This window comes from Haliaeetus albicilla, chromosome 14, assembly GCF_947461875.1.
Source record: "Haliaeetus albicilla chromosome 14, bHalAlb1.1, whole genome shotgun sequence".
Lineage (NCBI taxonomy): Eukaryota > Metazoa > Chordata > Aves > Accipitriformes > Accipitridae > Haliaeetus > Haliaeetus albicilla.
The window spans coordinates 36424202-36447568 of NC_091496.1; the positions used below are offsets into that span (position 1 = coordinate 36424202).

Here is a 23367-nt window from a genome sequence, read left to right on the forward strand (position 1 = left end):
GAGGACCCCCGCTCTCGCCGAGCCCCGCTCCGGCCGCGGCCGCTCGGGGCTCCCGGATCGAGAGCGAGGGATTCCGCCCCTCCCGGCATCCCCCCGGCTGAGCGTGACGCCGTCCGGCGGGAACGGGAGGGAGAGCCGCAGCGGCGCGGCGCCCGCCTGTGACTCGCCGGCCGCCGCCGTCCCGCGCCATCTTGACTAGTAGCCGGGGGCAGCCTTCCCCCTCCCTCTTCAAGATGGCGCCGGCCGGGTGAGTGACACGTCCAGTCACGTGGGCAGCGGATGAGCCCCTCTCTCCCCCCGCCTTCAGCGATCTCTATGGTTCAGCCGGACACACAGGCGGCGGCGGCGGCGGCGAGGGACGGACGGAGCCGCGGCGGGAGCGGGGCCGCGGCGCCCGCCCGGCGCCTCCTCCGCCCTGCGGCCTCGGCAAGGCGAGCTCTTCCCCCTCCCCGACCCCTCCGGGCTGCGCCCCGACGCCCTCGCCGGCGGGCTCGGCTCCCTCCTCCCCGCCGGGGCGGCCGGGGCGGGGGTCCTTCCCCGGCCCCTTCGTCCCGCCCGGCGGCGGCGGCGGCACGACGCGTCCTCGGGCGAGCGGCGGGGCTGGGTGCGGAGCGCCCCGGCCCGTCGCTCTCCGCCTCTGCGGGGAGCGGGCGGACCGGCCTGCCGGGGCCCGGCGGGGGCGGCGGGAGGTCAAGGCGGGCGGGCGGGAGGTCAAGGCGGGCGGGCGGGCGGCCGGCCTCCCCGCCCGCACCCCCCTTCCTCGGCGGGCGGCCCGCCGGCGGGGCCGGGATGGGGATCGGGGCCGGGGCCAGGCGTGGGTCTGGCGGGGCCGCGTGGCGGCCGAGCCGCAGGGAGGGGCGGCGCGGGCAGGTCCTGTGCCGCCGCCGTTCCCGCGGAGGGCGGGCGAGGAGGGCGGCTGAAGCGGGCTGGGGGGGTCGGGGGAGTGGGGGGGGGGGGGGGGTGTGGGCGGGGGGGTCGTCTGTCTGCTGTGTGTCGTCCCCCCCCCCCCCCCCCCCGCCGCCGTTGCTCTCCTTTCTTCCCTCCCTCCCCTCCCTCCCGCCTTCCCCTCCCCGCCCCATCTGTTCCAGGCTTGCGGAGCTGTGGCTTTTTGAAATTAAACGTGATCTTTACTGTACCAGCTGGGGTCTGTAATGTATCTGATAAATGGAGCTCTTCCCGTCGGTTTCAGGTCATGCAAGGAAAAGGGCAAAGCTGGGGAGGGAGCTGGGCGGGGTTTCCCTCCGCTCCTCACGGTCAGGCGAGAGGAGTCTGGTTGATGTCTGCAGCAGATAAAGGAGACGAGAGGATCATCAAAAGACCCCAGAGCCCTTTTATCTTTCTGCCGTTTTTTCCCCCTCTAATTTCATTTATCGCTGCCGTGTTGTCTGTCTGCTCGTTTCCCCTCTTCAGAAGGGGTCGGGAGCACCAGGGCCCTGGCTGAGGTAGTAGTTTGTGCTGTTGGTCGGGTTGTGACATTGCCCGCTGTGGAGATAACTGCGCAAGCTACTGCCTTGCTAGTGCTGGTGATGATCAGCTGCAGATGAAGACAATGACAATGGGAATCCCCTTTGTTTTCCCGGGATTGCATGCTGCTGAGGTGGCAACAATTCCTTCTCCTCCTACTTCTGCAGAAGGAGTCTAGCCTTGGCCGCAGGGATGAGTAGTGGGGTTCGACCCCGTCAGGAGGATGCTGTTCCTTTCGCAGAGCTGGATGAAAAACCGTTAGTTTCGCGCTGTTTGGAGGGCGCCTGAATTTGGGCTGAAGAGCAAGTGTCTGCATTTCTTCTCGTGCTTAGACCTTATTATTCGCACGGCACCCTTGAAAGAGGTGGATTTTCCATTTTGTGGGGACAGAGATCAATGACGGACTTGTATTTTCTGTGCTCTGAATATGCAAAACTTGTATGTGTGATATTAAGTGCTCTTGTTTGAATGGTAAAAAAGCCTGATTGTTTAACAAAAGCTAAAAGATGTAATTACCACTTTCCTTACATTGATAAGATAGACTTTTTACAGTATAGTTGACTAATGGTACTGCTTGGTGCTGTCAATTTTTTAGGTGAACTTCTGAGATTTTCCCTGTATATTTTGACTGACTCATTGTGAAAAGCAAACCCGTGCATCTGCTACTGTGACTTAACTAAAATTGCTGGTATATTTATAGTGATGGCTAAGGGTATCTTTCTGATACGAATTTTAGTGTGTTGATCACTTATTACAATGGCTTAAACTTGGAATATATTAAAGCATTTACAATAAATGTGCATAACTGTCTCTTACATTTTTAAAAATGAGAGTTAATTTTTCAGTCTTTGTAAGACCTAACTATGAACAGGTTGTGGTTAATCTTTCGAGTCTGTAGTGAAAGTTAAAGCTCTAGCTAAAACACTTGAAAATAAGTTGGTACCTTAGTACTGCTTCTAATATACAGTTCTAATGTATTTATAATATTGGGAAGGGTTGGGCAAACTTACAGATATTTAACTTTGCCTCTTTTTTTGAATTGTTTGAACTCATATGTTTAGAAGACATGCAGAGGTTGCTCTTGCGCTTCTGCTGAATGTAAAGTGCCTTGCAGAACATGGGGAACATTGTACTTGCTGACAAGTTTAATTTGATGATTCCTCATTTCTACCCTCTGCAATGCATTATTCTGGTAATTCAAGCTCTGTTATAAACTAAACTTTTTAAAAGCTAGGTATTCTCATGCTCACTAATAAACTAACACATTAAGTGCTCTTACGAACAGGTTTTCTTTGAAGTAAAATAGCTATCATAGTTGTTGACTGTCTGCAAATATAAAACATACCCTGGCACTTTTTTCCCCACCTTAATCGGAAGGGGCAAAACGGCTCCTATAGCTGCGTGCTTTTCCCATCTTACCAAACAGCATATCTCAAACAGAGCCCCTTGAGGTTTGATCTGGAAGTTAGGATGATGTTTTTCACCATCTACCTTTAGGCGTCCGTTTTAGCTGGCTAATCCACTAGTCCCTCTCCCTTCAGTGGAGAAGGCAGAGATAGATGCCTGATGTAAATCACACTTTCCAAGCGCCTTAGCGTTATTTGATCTGAATTATCCTTTCAAGGAGGTTTGTCTCTGTATGTTGATTGTAAGGGAGGTGAAGGAGCTTCAGCTAAGCTAAGTGGGTGGGTGGTGTGAAATTGTCCTCCCTGTTGCTTTCCCTTCATATGCTCAGGCAACTTGGGTGGAACTAGAACTTCGCTCCCTTTGTAGCTTTTTGGGGTTGAGGGAGAGAATCAGTGGGAGAAAATGTGTTCAAGTATGCTACCATTAAGCACTTAGTTGTCTGTCTCCTCTGTAAAATACCTCCCTTAAACTTCACTTGCCACCTGAGCAATCAGTTCTTTGTGCTGTGGATGGTGACTTCACAGTTCAGGATGTTAAGAACCTGTACTAAAATAAGGTAGTGCTACTGAAATAGTGTGGGTAAGGGGACTACGGGTGAGATGTATCATGCATGAGGTCATTTGTCCTCATGTCCACATAGGTCTTGGTTATATATTGCTTGGTAGGTTTTAGGTGTGTACGTGTGAATTATTTCCTTGAGGAGTCACATTCAAGATGTTTGGCTTTGCTTTAAGGATATCCATACATTTCTTAGTTCAGAACACTTCTCAGTCTTGCATTCAAAGTATAGAAATTAGTCCAGACAAAGTTCCATCCTTAGCATTGTCCTGATCTCAGTCCTTATTGCTTAACTGTTCAACTTGCACAGCTTACATGAAGAAGGCTGCGACATCGTGCTTTCGGGCAAAAAGATGAATTCGTTAGTGGAATGGAGAGCCTTGTCTTAGTGATGTTGTAGAAGTCGAAGCTGGTATTTCTGAAAATACTGTGAAAACCTAAAATGGAAAGAGTAGCTCATATCTTGCAGATTCAGTGATCCTTTATTGTGATTTGATGAATTAGTTTGGAAAGAAAAATTGCATCATGCCAATTAAAAAGCTGTACTGCTGGCACATTATTGTCTATGGCATTGTCTCTTGCTGAAATTTTTTCCCCTTTGTTCTTCAGAGGTTTCAATCGGTCAAACTTCTTCTGTGAATTTGTTACAGAAACATTAAAATAGGAACATGGCTGAGTTGATGGAATTTCTGCGCAAAGTTATTTAGTTTATAGTATCCCTATTGTGTATTGTTTGCTGTGCTGGGTGAGAAAGTACTGCAAGTAATGTTCCTCTGTAGCTTTTCTGAGCACTTCTTTTGACTCATGGAATAATAAAAATGCATTGAGATTCACAGCATAGTCGATTAAGCTTTAGATGCTCTTATTCCCTGGTTTGATGTCTTTTTGCGCTATTGTCTTACCTATTTTGTGAAGAACAGTCACCAGCTGCTCACCCCTCCAGCTACTGTCTGTCAATGTTGCTTCTAAAGATACTGGCATGCATCAACCTAAAATCTTAAGATTCAAGATAGTTGCTTCCCTGCAGGGTGCAGTTGCCCTCTCTGTCACCAAGGAGAGTGCTGTGTTCCCATGCTAGCAAAATTGGTATTTGAGAACTTGTCTTCGCTGGGGGCTGGCTTGCTTCTTCTACTTTAATAGATCCTGGACTGTGCACATAATAAGTGAGACCTCCCACTTACACTGGGAAGCAGTTTAAGACAGTAAGAGGAAATGCCAGTTTCTAGAGAATTACGTCTATAATAAGCACTTAGTTAAAATACATAAAGGCATTTAAGAAGTTATATCTGTAGCTTTTCATTGGATGCTTTCTTTGCTCTGTGAGAACGAGTACTAAATTAACATAAGGAAATGCTTACACTAGTAATTATAAATGAAAGTGGACCACATTCTTCATATTTAAAGAGTTTACTTGCATCTTCCACTGTCCTGCGCTTAAGCGTTACTCAATGAAATGACAGAAATTGGTTCTAGAACATTATATATATATTCATGGTAGACACCTCTAGAGAGATTCTTTCTGTAGCAGAAACAGAAGTGTCATTCAAAACAAGTGTGAATGTTTGGGAAACTGTCCTAAATATCCAGATTGTAGTTATCTAGAATGGTGTGAATATTAGTCTTCTAATATATATTTGGATCATAATTTATACAAATGCATAAATTTTTTTTTAAGAAAGTACACAATCTTTTTAGCTGAGCAAGTTGAGTTTTTAGCTGAGAGCCTTTCAGCCTCTCAGCTGCATTAATGTACAGGCTTTGTGACTTTCTGTCAAAAAAGAACACGTGTCCTGCCACGGAAGGTGTTAAAGGTTGGGAAAGACTGGAGAAATATAACAGAAAAGGTTACCTTTACTGGAGATTTAGTGGAATTGCTGAATTGAAGGGCTCGTATGTAATGGGAAGGGGCTGGAGTGCGACCCCAGGCATGGGGAGTGCTACGTCACTGTGGAAGCTGCTGTGTTTGGTCTGGGAAGCGAGTCTGAAGACTGGAAGTGAACTTCAGTTTCCTCTCCCTGGCCAGGACTTTAACTGCAGAAAGGGCTCTCTTACCTGGCCTTCCAGTTTCTCTTCCCAAGTTTGCTTATTTCTACTGTCTTCCTGTTTTCATTGTACCTAAAGTTCTCACTCTTGCCCTGTTAGTTTGTGTACCCTGCTTGCCTCTGCAACCCAGGCAAAATTGCCTCTATCTTTGCAGTTAATAGCGTTTGAAGTTTGCGTGCCTGTTTTAGGCTTCTGGTGAAGTTTGTGATTGCTGCAACAAAGAACTGTCCTGGTGCGTCAGATTAACTACATCCAGAACATAGTGGTGCCAGTGTGTCAGTACTCAAATGGAAAAAAAAATCCAGTCTTGCACCTTCTTTCATAAATGCTGAAAGTCTTTTGTTCTAGGCCAGCTAAGAAAATAGTATGTATGATGTTTAGTTATCAGATTCCTTCCTGGTCCCTGATCACCTTATTCCTTCTTTCCACCCCCTGCACAGTAACTTTTGAAGCCAAGAACTGTCTTTGGCCACTTGAAAGAAGGTTGACGTTTTAAAAGAAAATTATGTTGTTCTGACTTCCATGAAAATGGGTTTAAACTAAAGCAGTGTGATATTTCCCAATTCCCCCTTTCACCTGAAGAGAACTCAGAGCATGCGTCATTCCATTCTGAAGAGTGCTTTTTCTGCCCTCCATTTCATCCTTTGCAAGAAGCGAGGATTTTGCCTTGCATGTGACTTAAGCCTTGTCCCACAAAAATGAGACAGAAGGAATTGGTATGAAAATACTGGCATTGAATGAGGCAAGGTCATACTTATCCCACCTTCTGTGTGGAGGTTTGTGTGTGTTGGAAGGGAACAGAGGACAATTGTGCTGTTCGTTAACTTCTGAAGTACCCCATTAGTTGAAGTGATAGCCCAGTGACCTAGTATTTATTACCTGTGGCACATGTTCCTGGAAGGATATGTTACTTTGATGTCGAGACTTTTGACTGGTGATGCAAGAGCATCCTTCGTGTGCCACCTGCAAAGAAAACTAGTAGGTGTGGAAGCAAAGAAAGAAGTACGGCGATGGACTTCCAGCTGCTTTGAAATCTACTTCTTTATGTGTTTTCTGGTTTTATCTGGTAAAAACCAGTGTGGTTTGTGTGTGTGGTTTTTGCTGAGGCCCTGTGTTTCAGGCTGAAGCTTAGTTTTCAGTCTAAAATGGATCTTGTTCACTCCCAGTGTTCCTACACCATGCTTTTAAAGGGGAGGTTGGCCTGGTTGAGGAAATTCCAGAAGGAAGCTGCTGAAAGATGAAAATAAACCTAAAAAATAGTGCATTTTAATTATCATTAAAAGCTTTGGTTATGATAGTGAATTACATTTCAGTATTTGAAGTATCTCTCATCCAATAAAATGATACTTAAGATGAATTGTGTTTCTGTAGAGTACCATGGGATTCATCAGGTAGTGATGTGTGGAGCTGTTACAGACATGTTCATCTCTTGTGCGGTGGCAAGCGTGGTAGTACGCCTAACACAGAGGGGCCAAAAGTGAACTCAAAACCTGAGACGTTTCTTTGAGACCCTCTCTGATGTTTCCACTCCTGGTACGGGAGCATAGGACCTTCAAACCCTTCTGAAAAACGCATTGCTATGTTAGTGACCTAAGTAATAAGTACTACTTCAGGTAAGCCACCGTCTGCATCCATTTTTCCATTCCCCCTATGTTGACAGGACAGATCCCACTATTGCCTGTTTCCTTGAATGATTTTTAGATGTGTTGTAGCAGAACCCTGAGTTATGCCAGGAGGAAGATGAGGCCAAGGAGGTAGATGTTTAATGGCGTGTGTTCTTTTTGTTCTCTCTGTTCCTAATTTGAACACGTGTTAGAAGCTGAGGAAGATGTAGGGCCAAAGTACAGTCCTCTTGTGAAATGCTGTGTGTGTGCAATAGATGCACAGGCTAAATGGTGCAGTCTGACTCTTGTTTGTGAAGCCCTGGGTTTCTTCCTGTTGTGGTTTAACCCCAGCCGGCAGCTCAGCCCCACGCAGCCGCTTGCTCACTTGCCCCTGGTGAGATGGGGGAGAGTATCGGAAGGGTAAAAGTGAGAAAACTCATGGGTTGAGATAAAGACAGTTTAATAGGTAAAGCAAAAGCCACGCACTCAAGCAAAGCAAACCAAGGAGTCCGTTCCCACTCCCCGTGGGCAGGCGGGTGTTCAGCCATCCCCAGGACAGCAGGGCTCCATCACGCCCAACGGGGACTGGGGAAGACAAACGCCATCGCTCCCAACGTCCCCCCTTCCTTCTCCTTCCCCCAGCTCTATATGGGGAGCATGACGTCCTCTGGTGTGGGATGTCCCTGGGGTCAGTCGGGGTCGGCTGCCCCGGCTGTGTCCACCCCAACCCCTTGTGCCCCCCCAGGCTCCTCGCTGGTGGGGTGGGGGGAGAAGCAGAACAGCCCTTGGCTCTGGGTGAGCACTGCTCAGCAGGGACGGGAACATCCCGGGGTTATCGACACTGTTTTCAGCACAAATCCAAAACACAACAACTTACAAGGTACTATGAAGAAAATTAACTGTATCCCAGCCAAAACCATCACACTTCCAGATTAACAGGTCACCTCTGTACTGCAAGTCAGCAGCTATGCTTTACAGTACGAAACCTATTCCTAAATTTCTTGGCAATGCAGGCTGTTGTAGTGAGGAGACTGTTAATCTATTGCATACCTAAGGGCTATACCAGCATGCATAATTCATATAAGGGTCTTATATAAACTTCAGCATGTCCTGCAAAGTCGATTTCACTGCTGTATTGCATCTAGTTCTTGCTGCTTGCATCTAGCTAGGACTGCTTCAAGGCCATCTGTGTTATGCAGGATGGAACAAGGATGTCTACAATGACCTGGTTGGAGTTTGAATCTTAGGTTTTCTGTCATCCTAGCTTTCAAAAGCTTTTCTGTCTGGAAAGCTGCCTGCACCTCCTTACAGGTCTAGGTCAAACTACAACTTGCCCCTCGTTAAGGACAGGTTTTGGCTTAGGTGAACAAGGGGGAAATTGCCAACAGATCCAGGACAACTGCATGAATAGGCCTGTTCAGGACTGTGGGTGAAGAGCTGTCACTTTTACAGCTGCATCAGTACACCTCTTGTCAAGAGGGCATCAACCCTCTATGGAGCCTTGCTGCATCCAGTTCTGGTCACCTGGTGGACAATTACTTTAGAATGGGTAAATCTGATGTCTGAATCCACGTTACTGGGTGGTTTGCATCATGGTGATGCAAAAACGTACTATATGATGTCTTTTTTAGAGTGCTCAGGCTAAGGAGAAAATAAATCACATGCTTACCTACCTGCCTTGCCTCTTTAGGGGCCAGCGTCTACATATACAGTGGGCTGTACTGAATATGCGATATCTTGTCTTTATCAGGATATATGCATGCATTGTCACTGTCCATATCTATCTTGTGCTGCTCTGTGTCATGTATCCCTATCTGATTTACACAGTGATTTCCATCAGATGCTGAGATTTGGCAGCTTACAGATCTAGTGTGGCAGTGTAATAGTAATCCTCTGAGCTAGGCTCATTGCTGGTGCCATCAGTATCATGGTGGCCTTTCATGCTGCAAAACCTGAATATGGATCCAAGAAATGCTTCTGTCAGCAAGGATGCAGTAGGTTACTTTTGTATAACCTCATGTAGGTTTGGCTAGAATGCCTAGATGTAAAGTAGGTCTGAAATGGTACCTACAAGTGTGCAATGTGAGAGCTAGCACTACTATACACATTAAATGTTCATCAGTGTGCCAGTCTGCCAGCTACGATGCCATTATTTTCCAGGTCCCTCAGGTTTCTTCCCTCTCTTGTGACCTAGCTTTTCCACTACTCCCCAGCCTGATGAATGAATGTCTTCTTTCCAGCACCTGAAAGATTGCTTCCTAGTCATGTTAGTCCCTGATGTCGTACATGGTCTGTCATGCATTCTGTACCCAGCTGCTGTGTTTGCTACTTCGGTACATGGTCATAGGCTAGAGTAGAAAAGAAAATAGGGATGGATGGCAGAGAAAGCAAGTGCTTCGGTTTACCAATCCTTTTTTAATGGTTGAAAAGTAAAAATAGTCTAATAAGGCAACAAAGCGGAAGGCTTAAGGAAAGTAGATAAACAACAGTGATGCTAATCAAAACCCAAATAAAACGACCAGTGCATGGTCTAGTGGGAGCAGAGGTCCTTAAATATTTATGCAGTATGTTCTCCCCTTCTTTCCCCAGCTTTGTACTACCTATGGCCCTGCTGTTGTAACAGCATGATGGTGGAGCGCTTAGGATATTGCATAGCTCCTGACAACCCCCGGCAGCCACCACATGAGCTGCAGCTAGCTGAAGTTGAATCTGGAGGCAGCCTGCAAACAGTTCAGGTGCCATTAGGATCTTCTGCTTCAGGAAGCCCTAATGCAGGCGGCTCAGCTGGTCATGATGATCATGTGTAAGCCTGGCCAGATGACTGTGGTCAGCTCATGCCAAGGTTGGACTTGGCATTTGCCCAGAAAATCCTTTATGGTAATTCTGAGGTCTTTGCGGTACCCTCCACAGCCTGTTATTGATGTGTGTGGCAGGAGGGGTTGCAGGCAGCTGTGGAGCAGCAGGGCCCGCCTTCAGAAGAAGCAGCAGTGGCAGAGAGCGAACCGCTGGAACAGAGCTCTGTATAGGGCTGTTCCCAAAGCCAAAAGCTGCAGTCCTGTATATGGATGCCAGTATTGTTCAATCCAGTTATCAATGCTCAAGAATGCAAAATACCATCCGTAATGGTAGCTGCAGATGACACTGATTGAGGGGACAGTACGCATGGACCATTTACTGTTACAAAGCAACCCAAAATGTTTCGTTAGTCACAGTCCAACATATTTAATACTGTCAATCATGAAGTACCATATCTACTAGCAAAAAAGTAGGCTACATCCGCAGGATGTGTTGTATAGAGACCTAAAAGTAGTTTGAGGTAACAGATGGCAGCTCTCGGTCTGTTATATAAAATTATTTGTAAACGTAAGGAAAAAAATAAAAATATAATTAATTCAGTCAAAAATTCCTGCTGGTTTAAAGAACATATTGAGATTGTATCTGATGGATAATAGGAGTGTTTTGACAGCAAAATGATTACAGTGGACCCGGTGTTTTGAAGATTAAGCCTAAATGGTTCAAGAGGAGGGCTTCCCCTCTTTTCATCTCCTTTGGAATTCATCGTTTGAGTAAAACAATGCGCAGCTTTTACCTGCAAAGTCGACACCAGTGTAGGTCACCACACTTACAGACTTCTGGGTTCAATCATGATCCACTGAAATCCCAAAGTTCTCAGACTAAGCCAAGGCAGCAAGGACTGAGGTGATCTTACCATCTTTACTGACCCCAGCCATTACCCAAAATACCAAGACCTGGCTACTTTTGATTGCCCATTTGTGCTTCAGTTTCTCCCTCTTTCTTTTCTAGTCCTGATTTTTGCCTTTATGCTAATCAAGTCTTGTTTAATTAGTCAAAAGCTTATCTTCTGCAACCTTGTGAACAGGTAAAAAGCAGTGTCTTTGATCGTGATAATAGTTTTGGCAGAGCTTGAAGTGACTGAAAGATAACACTTAATCTTTTCATTAATAGTGGCTGGTATGGAAGAACCTAGCAAGACCAAATGGCATTTTCTTATTTGTTTAGCATTTAGATTTTTTTTTTCTCCCTTTCACGCTTATGTTTGTACCTCCCTTTCAGCTTCACAATGTGAATCTCTAGGCTATTTCAATCTGTTTTCCCATCCCTAAAGACACCGTTAACACTATTATCAACATTGTGGTTTGTCAAGACTGTCAAAACAGGACTGTTTATTCTATTCTATATTTTGTATATCTAAAATAATGGGAAAGGCATACAACTGAAGATCTAGGTTACCATTCAAATGATATAATTGGGTAGGATTTGCTATTGCCTCCCCCACATTTTTTATAAAGGGCTTGCACGTTTCTAGTATGGTTGTCTGTAATAGAATTAAGCAGGATGAGATTGCTGGGCTCATAACCCTGACATTTCACACAGTACAGGACAGCATCGTGTTAACCACTTTGTACCGATTTTGGCAGTATACATGGACCAAGGTAGTCAACACAGGGACTGTATCTCATTAAGCAAAGATTTAGAAAAGGGGCTGGTGTCATTGTAGTCCCCTTGACGTGGACTTCTGCTACAGAGCTTCAGTATATAGAAAGCTATTAAACTAAACAAAGTGATCTTCCCATCATGTAGCACTTGATTGTTGTATATTGATGGACTAGTCATCTTAATTCAGAAAGAAAATTGGACTATTGGAGAGAATTCAAAGAATGAAGTGTTTGGGGAAAAAGGCTCAAGATGCAAGCCATATATGTATTCAACAGAGCAAAGAAAAGGATGGAAGGTACTGTAGCACTCATATATGGCAAAGTAAACTGATTGTGGGGAGCTTTTAATAATACATAGAGGCAGAGAAGATGCACTTGTATCTTATGCCATTAATTTCTACATTTGAGTGCTAGGAGCAGTTAAACATTTGAACAATCCACTAGGAAAAGTCATGAAACATGCTATAGGTCTTACAACTGTCTCTTTAAACAACACATGCTGTTTGATGTTTGACATTTGAAAAAATTATATGGCTATTGTATAGAGCAAGTGATGACAGTGGTACTGCTAGGCCAAAACAGTACCTGGGAATGGCTCTCTTCAGCATCACATTCCATGGCTACTCAATGGAATGGTTTCAAAGCAGGGTTCAAAGCCTGGTCATCAAAACAGTCAGCCCTTTCTACTTGGTGCTGTGTGCCCTGGACCTCTCTTTCTTAGGAGTCAGTAGCCCTGCTATACTTACTGTACTTTAATTCCTCAGCTCCATTGAGTCCAAAAGGACAATGAACACGGTAATGGTCCTCCTCTTTCTATAGTGCAAAAATCTGCAGAATGCCTACCGCTAATTTTTCAATTAATAAAGTCAGCCATTTTCTTTCTCTTCTCCTCCTATGGTCAAGAAAATAAAATCATTAACAATGTACTCTTGCAGTATTTTATACCACTGTTTTCTCCATGAAATACAGTTATTGCATGCCTGTCACTAGTGTTTCCTTGGCTTCATATCTTGCTGCCTTCACCATTCCTAGAAATCATGCTAAACTTACATTCCTGATTCTGGTTTGCAAGGCACATGTCCACCTCTAGCTTAGGGACATTCTTTTGGGCTTTGGAATGAGTGTCTTCTTTCTGTGACAATGAGTCACCTTTTGTGTCATCCTTTCTGCTGGATGTCGCTCTTCTGATGGTCATCTAAACGTATCTGGCTATCAGGTCATGGAATATGCCCTGAGCTTTCCAACCACCCAACCCACTTCTGGGTCCTGCCTTCCTTGCATCTGGGCAGCCTTCTGCCCTCCCACTGCCAACAGTACCCAGCCATAGCTTGGTCTGCAGCAGCCTGCGGTCCTATGGTCTCCTTTCCTTCTGGCTGTAGCAATGTCTGCCCATCCTAACCTGTGTAGAGATTTTCTGCCCTCCTTGAGCAGCTACTGAACTCGTTTTCCCCTGCCTGTCACCAAAAGCCAGGCTTTGCCCATACTAACAGGGTGGTAGTGAGTGAAACCTGCTACCCCCCATGCTTGGCCACTAGCTGCAAACTTACTCAAAAGCTTAGACAGCTACTGCTGTGGTGGCCTGGGAAGGGTGAGGAGCAGTGCCTGATGCTGAAAGGCACCCTTCCTGTGCATTTTTACACAGGCCTGCAGCTCTTTTTGCCTGGTTTTATATGTTGGAGTGTGAACAGATTTGGGAGGGGCTATGCTGTCATCTTAAAGGAAAAGGGCTACTCAGAAAAACTCTGCAAGTCACTAGTCTTTGCACCACTGATTGGAGTGTAGGTGGAGGGGGGGAGGTTAGTGGGTTTGTTGTTGTTGGGGTCTTGGGGGGGGGGGGGCTGTGTGTTTGGGGGTTTTTTGTTTTTAGTTTTTTAAGCAGTCAGTGGCAAATACTTAGTGTAAATACTTGTTGGTGTTATATTTTAAAAACATTCCTATCTTATAAATGGAAAGTTTCTATGCTGTAAGAAAAACTTGCTTGCTTGACAGTGGGACTGTATTGGCAAGTGGGTTACAATCATTTTAGTGTTATGGCATGGCTGTAACAGAACCCTTCCTTCGCTTTCACTGAAGCTTAGCTTCCTTTGCTATCATCACTGGCTTTGGTTGTGAATAGCACATTGCTTCTCTTTGGGTGCTTATTCACGTACTGCTACTGCAAAGGGGTTTGTTTAATTTTTAAACTTTGGTTTGAAAGAAACCAACAACAATAACAAAAAAACCCAACCAAAATCAAGATTTCTGCACCAGGAAAGTTAGTCTTCCCAAACACTTTTTTTTCTGTTCTCATCTTAATTCCAGCAGGTTTCGTTTTCCAAATTACCAAAAGCATTAGAAACATTCTTCATTCAACAGTGTATATTCCGTGTAAGTCTTTTTTGGCTATAGAAGGCAACTGGGGAATTGCTGGATCCACTGCTAGTATGGTCAGTATCCCTTTGAAGTAATGCAGGCCATATGCTCCATTTACAGAAGCATCTGAGCTGCTGCTACAGCAAGAAACTATCACTTAACGTGGGCCATCAGATCAGTCTACATTATGGTCTGCTTCTCACAAAAAAAAAAAAAAAAAGAGAAATCAGAAAGGCTGTGATAAAGGCTAATTTCCTTAGATTCCTCCTTCTTTTTTACATGGATGGTCTATTTAAGCATCTGTGTTTGTGCCAACAGATTTTTTTCTCTTCCGCTAGTGCTGAGAAATTGCTCTTCCTCTCCAAGGACACTCCTCTGTGGTCTACTGCAGCATAACCAGCTACACTTAATCTCTGCCTTGTTCAACACCTGAAAGGAGCCATTTACAGAATTTTTCAGGGAACACTGAGATTTTTCAGCTGCCCCAAGTGAACATGGGGACCAGTGAGAGAACTAGGATTCAAACACAATGGTTCAGAGAGTCTGGTGGTTAGGAAGAAGTAATCTAAAGCTATGCCAGAAATGACTAACCTTTCTATTGAACCTGTATGTACTTGTCTGAAGAGTCTGCAGCCACCTTCCACAGTATTGTCACCTAAACCACAGACTGGTGTAATGGCTGCATTGTTAGGTGGTACTCTAAAACAATCCCAATATTGAACCTGACCCAGAATATGGTTTCCCATTTGTAGTTCAGGTGCGTTGCTGTGTAATGCAAGTTGTTTAGCTGCCTTTGTATTTCTAGGTGTTGTGGTTTAAGCCCAGCTGGCAACAAAGCACCATGAAGCCCCTTGCTCACTCCCTGGTTGGGATGAGGAGGAGAAAATATAAAGAAAAGCTCGTGGGTTGGTCGAGACAAGGACAGGGAGGGATCACTCACCACTTATGGTCACAGGCAAAAGACAGACTCAACTTGGGGAAAAAACCAAGATCAGTCTAGTTTACTACCAATCAAAGCAAAACAGGACAATGGGAAGTAAACCTAAATCTTAAAAAAACAGCTTCCCCCCGGGGAGCCCTCCCGCCTCAACTCCACTCCCCGTTCTCTCCACCTCCTCCCCCCGGCGGCGCAGGGGAGCAGGGGACGGGGACGGGGGCTGGGGTCGGCTCCTCACCCCTTGTCTCTGCCGCTCCTTCCTCCTCAGGGGGAGGAGGACTCCGCGCTCGGCCCCTGCTCCGCCGTGGGGTCCGTCCCTCCCGCGGGAGACAGCCCTTCCCCAACTTCTCCAGCGCGGGTCCTTCCCGCGGGCTGCAGTTCCTCACAGACTCTTCCAGCGCGGGTCCTTTCTGCAGGCCGGTCTTCAGTCATGCACTGCTCCAGCGCAGGCTTTACCACAGAGTGACGGCCATCTTTGGGGGCCTCCACGGGCTGTGGGGGCATCCCCTCCTGCCCTGCTCCTCCTCCTCCTTCCCTGACCTCGGTGTCTGCAGAAGGGTTCCCCTCACGTTCCAATCTCCCTACTCACTGCCGGTTCCCCTTTTTAAGTATGTTCTCCCACAGGTGTTATCACTATCACTGAGGGGCTCGGCCTGGGCCAGAGGCGGGTCCGGCTCCCAGCCGGGGGAGCTTCCAGCAGCAGCCGGCCCTGCGGACCGTCACCCGCAACACAAAAACCCCGCCACACAAACCCAAAACACTAGGGTAAGTGCCTGTAAAGCTCTACTTGTCTTGAAATGTGCAGGAAAAAAGATAAAGGAGCAAACAAACTGTCTGTCTGTCATACCTGAGGTTACCAGAAATACCTGTGCTTGGTAACTACAGAAACAAAGGAAGGAACTGCTTGAAAAGCAACACGTATTGTTATATTTTCTCCTCCTCTCACCTCCCTTTTATTTAGTCCAATATAACCTGAATTTGACAGTCTGCAGGATGGGTTGTAAATCATTGCATTTACATTGATACTTGCAAATGTTGGACTTGATAGTGAATGAGTACTGCTTCACCTAAGAACATGCTACTTTATATCAAAAAGTATATAACTAAGCAAGTCTTTAGTAGTTGCACAAATGTAATCTGAAAGTATGATCATTTTCTCTAGCAATAATTCCACTTCTTTATTGAGTTTCCATTTTTGCAGTTGTGGTTGGGGTTTTTTTTGTATTTATGAAGTAACTTCCATCCTTCTTCAAGTGATTATGCAGTTTGAGAGAAGGACAGGTCTTTACATACATGTGGAAAATAATTTTCTTTAAATGAATGCATCTATTCAGGCACTCTTTCACAACTTTGCCTGATGGATCTTATTTTCCTTTTTTTATTATTATTATTATTTTGACCATTCCCATGTGACTGTTTTCCTTAGCTTTTTCCAAAAATGCAGAGAATCCTAGGTCTGTGACTGAAATCAGACAAGTTTCAAACATAAACTAATGACCTCATTTGTCATGCATAAAATACATGCTTTTTATTTTTGTTGGAATAGTATTACCTTACTATGTAATGAACGTAAAATATATCTCCTGATTCAATGTTCCTATAACTTAACCCCTTCCTCCTTTTCTGAATTTGGTTACTTCTTCCTATCAGGACTAATTCACATCTCTCGTGATACTTTTGTTTAAGATGACTTCTTTATTTATCAACATGATATTAAATTTATAGTGACTGGACTTTTACTCTTTTCCGTTTCAAATAATGCTGGTAAGGGATCTTATTTTCCCTGCAGCAGCCCACAACTGTTAATGAATACATAGAGGAGTGTGTTGCAGGAATGGATTCTGATAGAACACATTTCTAAATCTTCTTCTAGTTAATACTAACAACAGTGCATTTCTTCTCTTCATTGGGTTTATTTCCCCATCAAAGAAAGCAAGTACAGTTAGTTGCACTTGAGTTCTGATGGTCAAGTTGACTATTACTAAATTATTGTCCAACTGGTGCTTGAAATTCTAGCAGTAATCTTAGTATTTCATGAGAAATACTGAACTGTAAGTCCTTATATGCGCATTTTGGAATAGTTTATATACTTGCCATTTCCCAAAGCTACTTCACCTCACCTCACCTCATTATTTAGAAATAATGGTGGATAATTCCAGTTAAATATCACTATTTCCTTTACTTCTTTATGAGCATAGATCTCTTCTAAGATAAATTCTAGCTACAGCTTGTGAGAACAACGTAAGTTTAGATGGATTCTTGAAGGCAACAGCAAGATGGGACTGAAGGAGGAGAAGATTAGATGGGTGACTTTTTGTAGGTATTTACCAAAAGAGAACACTTGGAAAAAAAGGCCAGCAAATAGTGGAAGTGACCTTTTGAATAACTGATGCACAATTAAAACTGACAAGACTGGCTAGTGAAGGAAAAATACAGTTGTGGGACAAGTTTCCTTTACTGAAGGAGAGAAAAGAGAGAAGGAAGAAAACAGAGTAGCAGATGAGAGAAAGCAGGATCAGCAGTAAAGAGGAAAAAATTGTGATGATAGTGTCTGGTGCCCAAGGAACAGTGACCATGATAAATGGACTGTGAAAGAGAACAGATGACAGAATGGTCTGCAGAGAGAAGAAAGAAAAGATGGGGAATCTAAGGAAGGTGCAACTAGCATCAGAATGAGGACATGTATGTAACTGGTAGTCGCTTCTGAAGAAAATGGGTAGGCTGTCATGAGAATTGATGTAGATGTTTGCTAAGGTAAAAATTATAGATTTGGATCTGAAAACTATAATGATCCAGTGAATGGAAGTGTACAGATTTCCTAGAAACTTCAGTGGAATTTTCCCATTTCCTGAAGAAGGAAGGGAAAAGGTGTGATGATCAACAGACTCAAGAGCTGGTGCTAGGATTGATGGATTACTGAGAACAGTACAGAAAGAGAATATTTCTTAATGGGTATACTAGTATTATGGATACTTCCTGAGATTCAGTTTAGACCCATGCAGCGGGCAATTAGGTTGAGGTAGAGCTATATTTATGTACAATCCGTGTCTACATGAACAGAAAGAGGGAGGAAGGGCATAGAATGTGAAGGCTTATCACAGAGCGTGGCATGGAGAAAGACAGACAGTGCTGTTAGAGCAATAGTCACCCTAAAAAGACTTCTGGGATCAGGAAAAAAAAAAGACTAGTTTTAAGAAAGCATTTTGTAAACTCATGAGAATACTTATGTGAGACAGTTGCAAAATCAGCCAGGAATAAAATCTGGGTTTCCAAGAGCTCCTTCCTATTGTATCTAGATGGTCTCCAAGTGTTTCTCTTGATCCTGTCTTATGACAACTTTTTTTTGTTAACCGTCATTTTGTAGTGTCATGCCGCTGTTACACATTTAACATTGCAGCCAAGTAGTTTTTAAGCTTTTCAGCCTTCCCCATGTCTCTTGAAACAGGAAGGTAAAACAAATCCATAGTCACGCGCTCTTTTGTTGTTCTTCCTTTCTCAAAAGCTTGTTCTGCTTTATAAGGTAATTTCACTTGCTTGTTTTACTGATTACTCTGCTGTGGCTGAACACTTTTAACCTGGCTTTCTAAGAAAACAATGTTTATGTGATCGTGCATCTGCTAATCTTTCTGTATGAACCTTGAATCCATTGGCATATTTCATCCAGATTTGACCAACAGGAAGAAAAATTAGAAATATTAAGTTTGTGGAAAAATTATGCCTTTATCTAAACAGCTGGATAAAGAAGAGAGCCTACTAGTGGAAAGGCTGTAAGAGCTCACTCTTATCAGTTACCTTAAAATCCACATGAGAAGTCATCCTATAGGCACAAATCCAGAGGAAACCGAGAAGTCATCCTATAGGCACAAATCCAGAGGAAACTGGGCTTGACCGGTTCAGCTGCTCAGGTCCTTCAGACTTCCCAGTTCCTGCTATGGGGCAGCACTGGGTGGTGGCATTCATAGGACTTCAGCCTAGGAGAACTGGTGTTCTCAAGACATGGTTGAGAAACCTCAGCTGACAGCCAGGTACCTGACTTAACTATTACTGTAATGCTAGCGTAGGTATGGTGCGGCGGTGGGACACGTAATGAAGATGGCTAGCATAAATGAAGTCTTTGTGATTGTGCTTTTGAGTGTCTGTTACCATCAGCTGTTCTACAGTTTCTGTCTCTGTTTTCCCCCACATTCTGGTGGTTTCATCTCCTGTTTTCAGAAACGTGGCTACCATAATAATACTCTTTTTTTTTAATGTTCTTCTATTTCCTGGCAAATCCTGGTTTCACTGTTCTGTAGTTTCCAGATTTAACTAGTCTGGTGGGGGAAAAAACATGATGAAGACACAAAAAGCAATGTAAGAAAAATGTATGAAACTCAAGAGCTTTGCTAAACTAATGGGATACATGCATCAATCATTCTTGGTCCCAGTTTTAAAGGACTACTGCTCAGCCCCACCTGAGAAAGTATCTACAGAAAGCATGCTAAAAACCAGCATAAGGTTTCTCAGCAATAGTGAATGATAAACATATATCCAGTCTCTGTTCAAAAGAAAAAAATTCTGCCATTAGTAGAAAAGAGAACATGGTAAGAACAAGAATATTTTGTGGTGGTTCTTTCATGAAGTGCAATTTTTAAGAACATAGGTTAATTATGTTGAAGTTATGACTTTGGGAATTTTATTCTTCTGAGTGACTTCTTGAAAACCTGTGTGTCTACCTTTGCCTGTCAACGCAGATGACAGAAGGTGGCCTAATGCTAGCCACAAGAAATGACTGTGAATGCAATGATGGTAGGAATAATGACATTACAGATGAAGCATGTTTCCATTAAGGACTGAAATATCAGTTAAATAGCTCTGACTATATTTACCACTGATGATAACGAACAATTAGTTCCTTTCCATAGGAAGGAGACTGAAAGCAGGAAATAATACAGCATTTTTCTGTTACATGAATGCATTCCATGTAAACAATCTGTATTTCCTTCTTCCCATCTAAAAGACTGCTTTTATGCATAACTCACATGTATACTCTGCAACACTTTTATACCTGTAGGTAATAGGTATAATCCAGAGGATAGTTCTTTGCATATGCGGCACCTTCATCCTAATGATAAACAAGATTGACCATACGTCTTTGATCTCTCACAAACCCTCACTTTGTTTGCTAATCTCCAGCCAGTTGTGTACTGCTTTCTATCTGTTGCAACATCATGCGTTTGCACACTAGCAACTGATGACTTACTTATAAACACTCTCTCCAGCAAAACTCCCAGTGACCCCTCCTCTCATGTATCTATTGATGGCGTCACTCAATGTCGAACAAAATTGCCAGTGACTTTGTGATGCGTTCTGTGGAAGCAAAATTGGGGTTTGCAAATGACTTTCCTTATTGCAGTCCTGCAGCTTCAAGACTCTACTCGGAGGCTTTCTCTCACCTCTGCAGTTATAAGCAATATGCTATACACCTGACTAATAATTAACAGCTTTTTTTATGAGGACCAAATCAGGCTGGGTACATTATTGGAACTGATGCTTTCTCCGGGAGATCTCAAGTAATGTTAAATCTTCTGCAAAGGTAAACAAAGAAAAAAACCACCCCATCTTAATTCAGTTCCTTAAGCTTCATTCTAGTGATTTTCCTAGTATTGGAGTGAATATGAGCATAGCATTCATTTCAGCTGCCGGAGTTAGCTCTAGAGCTTCGTATGCAGAGCAGTGCATCTCTGACCTGCCGTAAACAGGCAGATTTGTTTCGAGTTCGCGTGGTTCCTTTCCTGCCGGTGCTGTCCCCGGTGGTGGTGGCTGGTCTCCTGTGGTGGTATTTGCCTGCACCCCTGCCTGTGCCGCCGCGGTGTTGGGTGGGCTCATCCCACGGCTCGTGTTCCCACTCCACTTTCGCAGGTATCGACCTTGCTCCAGGTGCTTCCTCGTGCCTGTAATCCTCGCCACGCCAGTGAATGCAGTGCTTTCAGTTCATTATTTTAACTCTTACATGCATTTTATGGGTTTCTGTGGACAGAATACTTTGCTGTAAGATGTGTAGCATTTCGACTGGAGGATTGCAGAGGCGCTCAGGAAGCCTGTTCTATTTATGCTGTCCACTCCTCAGGCAGAACTGGGCTTTTCCTGGTCATGCCACATAATTTGAGCCCAGCAACCCCCAAGCAGTGTCCTTTCTTAAGCTATGGGCATATTTAAGAGACTTGCAACACCACTTTTTGTTGTGTTTTGTATGCAACTATCTAAAAGTGGCTTTAATTGCAGCCTTGGGCAGTCGATGATTTCCTCCTAGTGTTTTTCAAGGGAAGTCTGCTTCTGGTCTTTGTTGTTGGGAGCAGGCACGCTGTAAGCAGGAGCGGGAGGGTTGTGGGTTGATCCAGCTCTAGGAAGGGCAACACAGCATCAGAGGAAGGGGCTGTCTCTTTCCTGGCTTTAATGGTAAACACATTGGCCCTTCAGCATATTTGTCTGCAGATTGCTCTTGCAGAAATTAAAGATGCCTTTTCATGCAAATGGTTCTTTGAAGCTCAAAGAAAAGAAGGAGGAGGACATGTGAAAGATCATCTCATCGGGCTCTTCAGTTATTAGAATTTTTTTCAAAGTTTTGGTCATCCCAAATAGTCTCTGTGGCTCTTGCAGGAGTATTTTTGCAAACATAGTAACTGAAGCTTTTTTTTTTTTTTTTTAATTGAAGCCAAATGTGATTCTGTATATTCTAGTCCTGAACTGGTGGTGCTTCAGCAGTAAACAAGTCACATATAGTTTGTACCCTGTGATGCCAATTAAACCATCCTTAGAAATATTAAACAAGAGAACTCTGAGATAAACAGTACTGCAGGATGCCATGTGGAATATAGCCCCTAAAAGAGGCTTTTAGGTTGTTGTTTCTGTGATGATAAATGAAAAATAGTTGTTTAAACTAACCTGTAAGACTCATTTACATCTATGTGTGCACAGTGTCAAGTGTTAGAATGAAGTCAGTGGTAAATTAAGGGATCAAAAAAAAAAAAGGCAATACATTTACTAAAAAGCAGTCATTTCTTTAGAAGTGTGATGTCTGTGCTGTTGAGGATGCTTATTTGTAATTTTCCAGAATTAGATCTGAACCCATCCAGAATGGGCTTTAAGTGGGAAGCAATATCTAGCATTATTTTGGGAGGAACAAAGATTTATTGGTATGCAGGTCAGTACTTGGAGGAAGCAGCTTTATTTTATTTATTTAGGATACTCTTGTCATGGGTAAAAAGTGTGTAGAAACATTTTAGTGTGCTAGTCACATTATTGATTATTTTTTTCCCCATAAATCTGAATTTAAGTGAAGTAATACTGCACATAACTTATCAGATTCTGCTAATGTCTCTATAGTGTGCTATAGGGAGCAACACAAGATTGACGGCAACACAAGATGATGGCAAGAAGATGTGCAGGCTGACATATAGCTGTCCGTATTCTTCAGGCCCATAATGTGGGCTTCAGCTTTGTTTCATTGGTGGGGGGGTTTGGGGCTTTTTTTTATAGTTACCATTGGAAGTCCCCCAAATCTTTTGGTGAGATATGTAGCAGTTTATGCATTTATTCTTCAATCTCTTGATAATGTGTATGAGTTTTTGTGGGGGCTTTTCTACATATTTCATAATTTATTTTACTGTGTTATATTGTCTTTTCACTTTTTAAAATAACTGTTATTTCATATTTTGGAGGGCTGAAATATTGTTTTCTGCTTTTTTCTCCTGTTGTATGGAGATTAAGTGGACTACCTTAGTTTCAGGTCAGATAGGTAGTATTTCATCAGGATAGCGAAATGACTGCAAGCATTCATCCCCATGGATGAAATCCTAGCCTGCAGCATTTCTGTCTCCCACCTTGAAAAGTGGCAAGACAATTACTGACATCCTTGTAGATGGGCTTTAGAGCTGGGCATAATCCAGTGGCGAATGAAATGCAGAACCATCCAAATCAGTGACATTTAACCCAACCACACGTCAGTCCAGGTGGCAAGATAAGTTGGTATTCAACTGTTTCCAGCCCATTTTCCTGGTTAGTGCTCTCAATACAAGAAACAGTTTTGGCATCTCCTGTGTGATTTTTGTATATGTTCACATGCTTGTGCAAACACACTTTATTCTGTATTCAGATTTTTTCTGGTGTAGGTAAACTTCTGAAGCATCTGTATTTTGTTTCATGCTCCTCGTAAAAACAGTTATTCTTTCTGGAGAGAGAGCACTCACTCACTCGCTTCCCTTTGCCTTTCATCCTTTCTCCTCTTATTTGTGTGAAGAAATTGCATCACTCAGTTGTGACATTTCAGTAGTGGATGCTAGACTCATTTTAACCAAAAGCATAGTCTTCTGAAATAAAACCTATATATATTTACTTGTCAACAGATACGCTCTATAATTTCCATAAAGAGGACTGAATGATAAAAATAGTAAAATATATGAAGTGTTTAGGTGTTTCTGAAATCTACCCTTAAAAAGAGCAAGAGCCAGCAATCTCTTGTGCCAACCTCTTTTATCTCTTCCAAAGCTATTTCTCATTTACTGTAATG

At 43.7% G+C, this 23367-nt stretch overlaps 1 protein-coding gene across 3 annotated transcripts in view; it reads left to right on the forward strand.

The window, feature by feature from the left end:
• MON2 (MON2 homolog, regulator of endosome-to-Golgi trafficking) overlaps positions 1 to 23367 on the forward strand; it is a 121117-nt gene that overhangs the window by 93649 nt on the left and 4101 nt on the right. The window lies entirely within an intron of this gene.